The following is a 10,921-nucleotide window of genomic DNA, read 5'->3' as shown; positions in this document are numbered from 1 at the left end:
CCCGCCCTGCCTGTGACCCGCTGTGTGACCTCGAGCAGGTCTCTTGCCTTTTCCGGTCTCCCGGTGACTCCGCCCTGTGCGACCGGCCGGGCGGCAGGGGCTCAGAGGCCTTGGTTAGCGCTCCTGGCAGGAGAGAAGGGTGGGCCTTCGTCCGTCCGAGCACAGTGGCGGCTGAGACCGGACCTCTGGGGGTCTCCAGGAGGTGAGGCTGGCGGTCGGTGGGCTGGCCCTTGGAAGGGGCCCTGCCTCGCCCTCCAGCCTTCCATCCTGGGGGCCGGCTGGGGTCCTGACCCAGGCCCACAGGCCCACTGGCCCCCGCATCAGACCCGCCCTGCCGCCCCAGCTCAGGGGGCAGCTCTGAGGCCGGGCGTCTGCACCGCCTACACCCTGGTCGTCTGCGTGGGCTTGTTTCAGACGAGATGGTTCATGAAAAGGGTAAGGGCAGGCAAACGCTCCTCACCCGTGGGAGGGGTCACTGGGGCTGGGAGAGGCCTTAGGGACCCTGTGGTCCACAGTTCCCCCACTTGAGTCTCCAGGCCCTGAGCTTTGTGCAGGTGGTGAGAAGGGGTCAGATGGGAAAGAGCCACCTGCCACCTGGGTGCTCACTCTTGGCCTGGGGGCAGGGGCATTGAAGAAGGGGCTCCACACCGACCAGGCCCTGCAGTGGGCCCTGAGGCCAGACAAATGCATGACAGGGATGGGGTGGTGGCTCTTTTAGGTGGAAAAGGGAGTGGCATTGGGAAGAAACCCAAAGGAGGTGAGAATGTAAGCCTCCTGGGCATTCCTGGGGTTGGGTGTTGGGGGAGACATCAGGGATGTGGCCCCTGAGCGCCAGGCCAGGGCCTCCATGCAGTTTCTGGGCCTGGTGAGGCCGGTCCTATACAGGTTTTAGAGCCGAGCCAAGCCAGCTGTCACCAGGACTGGCGGGGAAGAGTCCCCCTGCAGCCACGTGGAAGAACTGGAGTCCCAGCATAGCTGGTGCACGGAGCAGGGCCAGCGATAGACGGAGCGGGGGGGAGGGGGGCACGGCGATGTGGGCGCCCAGGCCGCTTCCACGGGCATCCACACCGCCATCCTTTAATCTCCTCCAAGAGTCAAGCGGTGCTGGCCAGGTTCCCCGAGAACAAGTGGCTCTGTGATCCAGGACAGAGCAGGACACAGACACCTGGGGGCACCTGTGTGGGGGAGGGGAGCTGGGTCTTCTGCTGTAGCCCATCTGGACCCATGATGACCACCTCAAGTCACCAAGGTCACCTTTGTGTTTGTCAAAAGCCTTCGGACTGATTAAGTTGTATCCCCCTGCCCCTCAGCCCTTATTTGGATATTTACTGAAGGTTTCCAGTGGATCAAGAGAAGTAGTCTGTGCCCCATTAATGTCTCTCATTGGATTTAATGATTTCACATAAAACTGAAAAGCATCTCAGAACCCTCCTGTAACTGGGGACAAAGTTGTGGGGATGGAGTTACAGACCAGAGGTCCTTGCCAGCTCTTGCTCCCACGCTCCGGGCTCCTGCCGCTGTGGCTGTCCCATCAGGAGGGCTTGGCCCGCACTAGTGCCCTTTGTCAGGCCCTGCCATGGATTAGCCCGAGGGAGGGAAGGTGCTAGAACCGACCTGTTTCCGATCAGGAGGCTGAGGCTCGGAGCAAAGGGGTTCGTCCCCCTGCCGTCGCTCATCCTTCCTCTACCGGAGCCTTGTTAGGAGTGAGGACAAGCCCCCCCCCAGCCCGCGACCCCGGCCAGGGTGGCCAGGAGCAGCAGAAGGGGCACGCCGCATGCACGGTGGCGCTTGACCTCTGCTGGGGGCGGGAGGTGCGGGGGCACCTTCCAGGAGGCGGAGCTGGAGCTGCCTTAAAGCCAGCAGCGCTTTCGTGCTTTCACCGGGAGCGACAGGGCTGGGCACGCGGGCGGGCGGGGGCGGACGGGGGCGGATGCTCGCTCCACGCTGTGCCCTGCGTAGGGGCCATGAGGCCTGGGACCTGCCACCGGCCGGAGTCACCCACGCACAAAAGGTAGTAGCTGGCGCGCAGCAGGGATACACGTGTGGAGCGAGCTAACGAATGCAAGGATGGGTGGGTTGGTGGGAGAGCTCCTAACCTGGGCTAGGAAGTACCCAGAGGAGGTGACGCCCCTTGTGGGTTTAAAGCCCAGTGGAAGTGAGAGAAGGAAGCTGGCAAAAGTCAGGAGGTGAGCCCTGGAGGGAGAGTCTCCAGGAGGCCTCTCTCAGCCCACAAAGCCTGAGTGGACGTTTCCACCCAGGGCCCCGCCCCCTCCCTCCCTGGCCTTCCTGGCCCAGCGTGCCCTTCACTGACACCTGGCACTCAGACTGGGCTGAGGAGAGAGCTTTTTAGACAAGCCTCTCCGGGTCCCCAGGGGCCTGGATGGCTTTCTGATGGGAGGGCAGGAGTGGAACCCCTCTTTTGACCCAGGGACTAACCTCCAGGAGCGAGAGCCTACCCTGGGCTGCCCTGGCCTGCCTGTCCGCCAGTGTCCGCCTCTGGGTGCGGCCATCCTGTTTCCAGAGAGTCCTGGGTCCAGTCCTTCCCTTCAGGCTCAGCTCCCACTTCTCAGATAAGAAAACCGAGGGGCTTACCTGGTGGTGCAGTGGTTAAGAATCCGCCTGCCGATGCAGGGGACAGGGGTTCGAGCCCTGGTCTGGGAAGATCCCACATGCCGCGGAGTAACTAAGCCTGTGTGCCAGAACTACTGAGCCTGAGCTCTGGAGCCCGCGAGCCACAACTGCTGAAGCCCGTGCCCCTAGAGCCCGTGCTCTGCAACAAGAGGAGCCACCGCAATGAGAAGCCTGTGCACTGCAACAAAGAGTAGCCCCCGCTCGCCTCAACTAGAGAAACCCCACACGCAGCAACAAAGACCCAATGCAGCCAAAAATAAATAAATTAAATAAATTAAAAAAGAAAAGAAAAGAAAAGAAAACCGAGACCCAGGGAGGTTGTGACATTTGTGCCAGAGATGGGTCTGGAAACCGGCCACTCAGAGCTGGGGTCCGGGTCCTCCTGCAGCCCAGCACCAGCCTTGACAGCCACCGGGGTAGTCTGGACCGAGGGGCTCAGCAAGTCAGGCAGCCCAACTCCAGGGTGCCACTCATGCACCTGAGCCACCTGGTGGCCCTGGGGCCTCCCTCCCGAACCCGCCGCCCTTCGAGCTCGGGCTCCAGGCCTGTGGTGCCACCTCGGTTTGCAGAACATGTCCTGTGCTCCAGGGGGAGTGGGCATGGGAACTTAGGGGCCAAAACTGGGGGGCAATGCTCTGGGGCAAGACCCTTCCTCCAGGGCAGGAGGGTCCAGAGGCTGGGTGAGGTGAGGGCCATCACGCTGGACAGACAGCGGAGGACCACCCAGGGAACAGCAGGATCCTTGATTTGCTCTGGACGCCACCAGGCAGCCCGCAGGGCAAGGCTTGGGCAGAAGCCCTTGGGAAAGTGAGGCCCAGGGCACAGGGCAGAGGAACCTGGCCAGCGGGACCCCAGAGCCCCTGAGGGGCCCGGGTGGGGCTGCCTGCCTTATGCAACCAGCTGGGCCGTCCAGGGGTGTGGCCCACGGGACAGTGTCTGTCGGGGCATCTGAGCAGGCACGGGCTCCCAGCTGGGAGGAGTGGGACCACCCCAGCCAAGCCCCTCATGGAGGTGGCTCCAGGGCTGACTAGTGTCTGACACAGCATTTTGGGGGAAGCAAGAAATCAGTGTTTCTGAGGTGGCACCTGCTGCTTTAGCCGGGCTGCATTAACCTGGGGGCAGCACCCTGGAGCCCACGGGACACGGCCCAGCTGCCCTGACCTAGAGGCCCCACGTCATAGCCCAAGGCTGGGGTGATGGTTAATTTCTGTGTCAGCTTGGCTGGGTCACTGGGTGCCCAGGCATTTGGTCAAATGTTATCCTGGGATTGCTGTGAGGGTGTTTTTGGATGAGATTAACATTCAAATGGGTGGACTTTGAGTAAAGCAAACACACACACACACACACTGTTGGCTCTGTTTCTCTGGGAAACGCTGCTGAGCATAGCTGGTATGTGGGGACCAGGCTCCTCCCACCTCTTGCTCTGCCAGGCTTAACGGAAGGCTTTGTCTCCTGCTGCAAGGTGGCTGCCCAGCTGCGCTCCTCTCGTCTGCATTCCAGCGTAGGGAAGTGGAGAGCACGCCCTTCCCTTCAGGCCAGAACCCAGAAGTGGGTCATAGGCCACTGGGCAGGACCTCGTCACGTGGCCACAGCTATTGAGGAAATGTGGCCTTGAGCTAATAATTCTGTCACCTCGGCAGAAAGGGAGAGGCTGAGTAGCCGTCGGGGACCATGAGACGTGTGTTTTGGACGGGCTGCCGCACCAGAGCTGCCTCAAGAGGAAGCCACGGTCAGCCAGCCTCCGTGGTGACAGTCCCGAGACTGAGGCTGGTCTGAGACCATGAGTCCAGGACCGGGAAGGAGGCCCCTCCCCGGGCGTCCTGAGGCTATGACCGCAGGGCCCGGGCAGCCAGCTGCCTGCCACCTGCAGGGGTTCCTGCCTGGGCGAAGTCGGTCCAGGCCCGGAAGACCTACAGCCTCGCCACCACTCCTTGGAGCCTTAAAAGGGGTTCTTGAGGTTTGGGGGAGCCCCCTGGCCTGCACAGCACTTCATCCTCCGTTATGGGGCACATCCAGGAGCCCAGGAGATGCGATGGAGGTAGGTGCCACCCCCATCCCGATCTGAATGTCGGGAGCAGCCCCGGCCAGGAGGAGCGGGCCCGCACTCCCCGAGCCTGGCTGGCCGCCCTTCCTAAGCCCCCGTCCTGTCACCAGCGGGGCGTCCCCGCCTCCAGCTCTCCAGGCCAGCCCCTGGGTGAGCTCTTGCTGCCTGTGTGCAGAGCGATGAGGACCGAGCTGCCTCCTGCTCCCCAGGAAGGCATCACGCCCCGGGCACTGGTCCGAATGCTCTGGCTTGTGTGTTCGTCCCTCTGACCCCGGGCGTGATGGCCCTGCTGGCCGCAGCCCCTCCGGTCTCGCCCTCCTGCTCGGTGCCAGGGCCCACAGGTGAGGCTCAGTAACGCCCGGGCGCCAGGCCCTCCTCTGAGCACGTTAGGTTTCCCGGCTCCCTGAGTCCTCAAAACTACCCTGCGAGCTAGTGTCTTCATCCCATTTCACAGATGAGAAAACTGAGGCCGGGAGGCCCAGGAGCTTACTTGACCTGGGAAACTGCAGAGGTGGGATTTCAAAGTCAGCTTCTGACCGCAGACCCCACAGAGCCAACGGCCGTGATGCAATGATGCTGAGCCAGTGAGTGAAAAAGATGCCAGACAGAAGGGCCGAGGCTAGGCACCTGCAGGGGCAGAGGGCACCAGGGAGGGACCCTCCTGACGTACATGCATGTGGGTCTGGCAGCCCCCCACCTCCCAGGTGCTCAGCCCTTTCCCACCTCTCTGGGGACAGCGCCTGGGCTGGTGCCACACCAGGGCTCCTCCTCTGACCACAGAATTAAACTAGAAGTCAGTAACACAAAAATATTTTAAAATACACAAAAAGCACAAGCCATACATTTTTAAAAATTGATAAATTGAACTTGATCAAAATTTTAAATGTTTGCTCTTCAAACACACTGTTTAAAAAATTAAAAGGCAGCTATGAAAAACAGTAGGGAAGTTCCTCAAAGAATTAAAAATGGAGGGACTTCCCTGGTGGCGCAGTGGTTAAGAATCCGCCTTCCAATGCAGGGGACACAGGTTCGATCCCTGGTCAAGGAATTAGATCCCACATGCATGCCGTAACTAAGGAGCCCGTGAGCCGCAACTAAGGAGCCCACCGGCCACAACTAAGACCCGGTGCAACCAAAAAAAAAAAAAAAAATTAAAAATGGAACTACCATATGGTCCAGCAATTCCACTTCTGGATATAAACCCAAAAGAACTGCAAATTGGGTCTTGAAGAGATATTTGTACACCCATGTTCGTAGCAGCACTATTCACAACAGCCAGGTATGGAAATAACCAAGTGTCCACGGAGGGATGAATAGATAATAAACTGTGGTCCATCCACATAATGGAATATTATTCAACCCTGAAAAGGAAGGACATTCTGACACCTGCTAAATATGGATGAACCTTGAGGGTGTAATGCTAAGTGAAATAAGCCAGTCAGAAAAGGACAAATACTGTATGATATATATATATATATATTATGAAAAAGGACAAATATCATTATATATATATCCTATTGATTCTCTTTCTCTGAAGAAACCTGACTAATACAGATGCTAAAACCAATAGGGTAAAAATACTGGTAAAACTAATACAGATGCTAACGAAGATGGGCAGACAGGATGTTTACACAATTTCCAAGCATCTCCCCAAAGACACCTGTGCCTGCAGAGAGGCCTGCAGTGACTTTACCTGGGAGCGGACGCAGGTGGTCACAGTTTTGTGGCTAGCGGGTGGTGTGACGTCACGTGCCTCCTGGCGAGTGCGCAGGAAGGGACACCCCCAGCAGGTGTTCCTACAGGAAGATCCCCTTTCTGGACCTAATCACAAACACACTCAGGACTTCCCGCCAAACTGCTCACCTATACCCTTCAAACGCTGGAAAGACAAAGTCAGGGCTTCCAGCCCAGGTAGAAGGAGATGACGTGCCATCCTGGATCAGAACCTGGCCCAGAAAGAAATTTTCTATCCGGTAAATCACTGGGACACTTTTCATGAGGCCCGTGGTGTTAAGTTTTCTGATTGTGAGGATCGTGCCCCCTGTAAGTGAACGCCCCAGGAGACACGTGTGAGTCCGTCCAGGCCTCCCCGACGCCCCGAGGGGCAGCTTGGTGTCTCAAGACGTTTGCCCACTTGCAGGCGAACACAAGTGTGCAAATGTAGGTCCAAGTGTGGGCTCCTGAGACCCCGACCCTCACTCGCCCGCCTGGGTCACCACTTTTTCTGTTGTTCAACTTTAGCTTTTCTACAGTGCCTCACACCATTCATTCATTTTTTAAAGAGACTTTATCTTTTTTTTTTTTTTTTAAAGCCTATGGGATATATTTAATTAATTTATTTATTTATTTTTGGCTGTGTTGGGTCTTCGTTTCTGTGCGAGGGCTTTCTCTAGTTGTGGCAAGCAGGGGCCTCTCACTATCGCGGCCTCTCTTGTTGCGGAGCACAGGCTCCAGACGCACAGGCTCAGTAGTTGTGGCTCACAGGCCTAGTTGCTCCGTGGCACGTGGGATCTTCCCAGACCAGGGCTCGAACCCGTGTCCCCTGCATTAGCAGGCAGATTCTAAACCACTGCGCCACCAGGGAAGCCCCCACATTTATTTTTAATATTTACGTAGTAAACAAGAGCTGTGACTTTTTTCGTTTTCATTTTTCTTTCCTGCTTCCTTCTTCTTTTTTGGCTTCTATTTCTCCTACCTTGTTTTGGAGGGTCTCCGACCTGTATCCCAAAGTTTATGTAAAATTTTCAAAAATCACCTTCTGATATCTTTTTTATTTTTTACATCTAAATCCATAACCGACCTGAGGCTTCCTGGGGTCAGCCCAGCCTGCCCCACTCCACGCCTGAGCTCTCCTTGTGGCACGGGGCCGACACCCAGTGTTGGGGAGCTGCACTGCGGGCCTTCCAGAGGGGTCTGTCGGTGCCCAGGCCCCGAGGTGGCTCCGGGCTTCGCGTCGGGAGAAGGGCAAGCCAGCAGGGCCACTGCGAGGAGGCTGGGTGGGGTGGCTGAGTGTCTCTGGGGGGCGGGGGAGCTGCCCCCTGGTTGGGCTGTCGGGAAGCCCCAGAGGAGCAGCTGATGGTGAGAACGGGGCCTCACGACCAGGGGCCAGAGGGCAGGGGTGGAGCCGGTCGTGGGGCTAGGGCGGCAGGAGGCCAGGATGGGGGCTCTGAGGAGGTCCAGGCAGAGACCACGGGCCAGGGCTGGGCGCTGGGGGCGGAGGTGGGACAGCCCAGCCCCGAGTCAGGAGTGGACTTCGAGGAACAACACGAGGTAAGATAGACGTACAGAGACAAGAAAGGGGGTTACTGGCTGTCTAGGGCTGGGGACGGGGAACAGCTGAGGGGTGCAGGGTTCTTTGTGGATATGAAACGTTGACTGTGGTGATGAACACGCAACTCTGTGGCCCTAAAAGCCACTGAATTGTGCACTTTGTGAATTGCACGGTATGTGAACCATTCTCAACAACGCTGCTTAAAAAAGAGAGAAATCAGGACTTAGGCAGCCTCCCCAGGGGGCTCATCAGGGCCCGAGGCACACCCTCCCCCAGCTGGACCAGAAATGCTCATTTCCTTGACTTTAGAAGCAGCTGACGGGCCCTGGGGGCAGTGCCCAGACCCCACGGGAGCTCAGTCCTGCCTGTTTCCCTACTTGGAGTCCCTTTGGCATCTCTGATCCCAGATCCTCCATCCCTTTCTCTTCCTTTCCACCCAGTTGAAGAGCCGGGACCACTGGGCCATCCCTGGAGTGGTCCACGGTCTGCACGTGGATGCTGCGGCCTGTGGGCAAAGCCCAGCGCCGGCTCCTTCCTCTGGGTTTCCTGCCAACCGGCAGCCAGACCCAGGGCCTCAGTCAGACTCAGCTCCGGTAACTTTGGCCAAACTACAGGTGGTGCTGGGCAAGGCTGGGGCGGCTCAAATGCTCCAATATCCAGGAACATGGTTGTGCCCTTTCAATATGTAATTTTGCCTCTTTTGTATTCCAGGAGAATTGTCACGAATGATAATTTCCCCCAGGATAAAGTCTTGCAAAACTCCAGTGCACCGTCATAACCAGTGAGCGCCCGTCCACACTGTGGGTGGACCGGGGTTTGTTTGGCCACTGCCTGTAGAAGGACATCTGGATTGTTCTCGTCTGGGGCTGTTACACACTCGACCGTTAGGAACATGCACACCCAGGTTTCTAGTGAACATGCATTTCAGTTCTGGGATAAATGCCCAGGAGCACAGTTACCGGCTCGGGTGGTAACTGTCCGAGTACCTTCCAGAGGGGCTGCACCATCTCCCCCGCCCCGGTGCTCACCAGCCCCCGCTGTGTCCCCGCGCTGACGTCAGCACTGGTGGCTGGTTCTCAGCTGCGTTTCCCTACCGATCAGTCTCGTTGGACACCTTCTCACACATCCTCTGCCCCTGTGTGTCCTCTCCGGTGACTTGCCTCCCTCCTCATGCCCCCTGCTCCTCCTCTAGCTGGACTGCTTTTCACTGTGACTTTGGGGAGTTCTCCTTTATCCCAGGCAAACCCCTGTCAGATACGTCCCCCGAGTCCACCACTTGCCCTTCCGCCCTCTCAGCAGGGCCTTGCCCAGAGCAAGTCTTTAATTGTGATGAGGTCTTGTTTAACCATTTTCCCTTTTATGAAGCATGCTTTTGGTGTCCAGTCTAAGCACTGCCTCGCCCTAGATCCCAGTTTTCTACAAGTGTTATACTTTTGCACTTTACACTTAAGTCTGCAGTCCGTTTTAAGTTAACTTTCATGTAACAGGAGATTGAGGTGCCGGCAGACGTCCAGCTGCCCAGCAGGGCCTCTCACGGCATGTTCCCAGATAGCTCCAATGGCCCCTCTCATTGAGGGTGAGCTGGCAGGTGACTTGGTTCTGCCCCATAGCCCAAGACGGGACCCCCACCATGCCATGTCTGCTGGCGCTCTCATTTGCTCTGGTGAAGCGAGCCCACCTGGCAAGGAGTGAGGGCGACCTCTGGCCCATGGGGCACACGCTGACCACAGCAGTGGACATGGCTCCTCCCTGGTCGAGCCTTCAGATGACACCCCAGCCCCAGCCGATGCCTTTCTTTCTTTTAATATTTTATTTATTTACTTGGCTGCGCCGGGTCTTCTATGTGGCACGCAGGATCTTTAGTTGTGGCAGGTGGGATCTAGTCCCCTGACCAGGGATCGAAGCCGGGCCCCCTGCACTGGGAGCGTGCAGACTTAACCACTGGACCACCAGGGAAGTGCCCCCCGGCTGACGCCTTGACTGCAGCCCCTTGAATGTGAGGACCCGACCGAGCCGTGGAAGCTGGGGGATGATAAGTACCGTCGCATAAGCCCCAAGTTTGGGGTGACTTGTTCCACAGCAGCAGGTAACTAACACGGCTCCCACCGCCTGCCTGCAGCAGTGGCCAACGCCCCACTTGGCGCTCCCGCCCAGGGAAGGGAAGGGGGTTCCTCTGCCTTCTTCCTAAGGAGCACAGCAAGTGCACCGATGGCCGGCCACCACACCTGGAAAGCCGCTCAAGATCGCACACGCCACATGCCCCTCGCGTGGCTTGGCGTTCACGCAGGGGAGCGGCCAGCACTGGACTGGCTCCAGGGCCCCTCCCTGGGCAGAGTGACCATCTCTCGGCCTCCGGGAAGCAGCTTCGGTGCCCGTGTAGTGGGCGCCTGCTTCCTAAGTGCCTGAGGCCCATCCCTGCCCTCCCGTCAGTGAAGGAGTTAATGGACGTGTGGGTTTTCTCGGCGCCTTAAATGGGGCCTTCGGCAACCTCGACTGCTGCCGTCGCCCAGCATCATTAGCTCGCGGCATTCATTCTCTCCTCTAATCCTCAGAGCCAGCCTAGGAGGTAGCTGCTACTACCCAGGTCTTATCCACGGGGACATGAAGGCCCCGTCACACAGCTGGAAGAGGCAGAGTTGGCACCGCAGGGCAGGGCTGCATCCCATATGCCACACGTTGAATGCGCCCGCGATGTGCCAAGCGACAGGCTCTGGCTACACTGTACCCAGTCGGTGCCTTTTGGAAGGTCAGTCACGGAGCCTCAGTGCCAGCGTCAGAGCCTTTGTTTCTTCCACCCTACACTGAGGGAGCATTTTTCCGGAAAACTTCACGTGCATCTTCGAAATGTGAGTTTTACAAAGTGGCTTTGATCCCATTAAAGCCTGCACATTACAAAGCAAACAATGACAACAGAGCAACAATACTCCAAAACAAAAAACCCTCAAGACTCTTTTTTTTTTGGTCGCGCTGCGTGG

This window comes from Balaenoptera musculus, chromosome 5 (genome assembly GCF_009873245.2).
Source record: "Balaenoptera musculus isolate JJ_BM4_2016_0621 chromosome 5, mBalMus1.pri.v3, whole genome shotgun sequence".
In the NCBI taxonomy this organism is placed as follows: domain Eukaryota; kingdom Metazoa; phylum Chordata; class Mammalia; order Artiodactyla; family Balaenopteridae; genus Balaenoptera; species Balaenoptera musculus.
Note: the sequence above shows the minus strand (reverse complement) of the source record.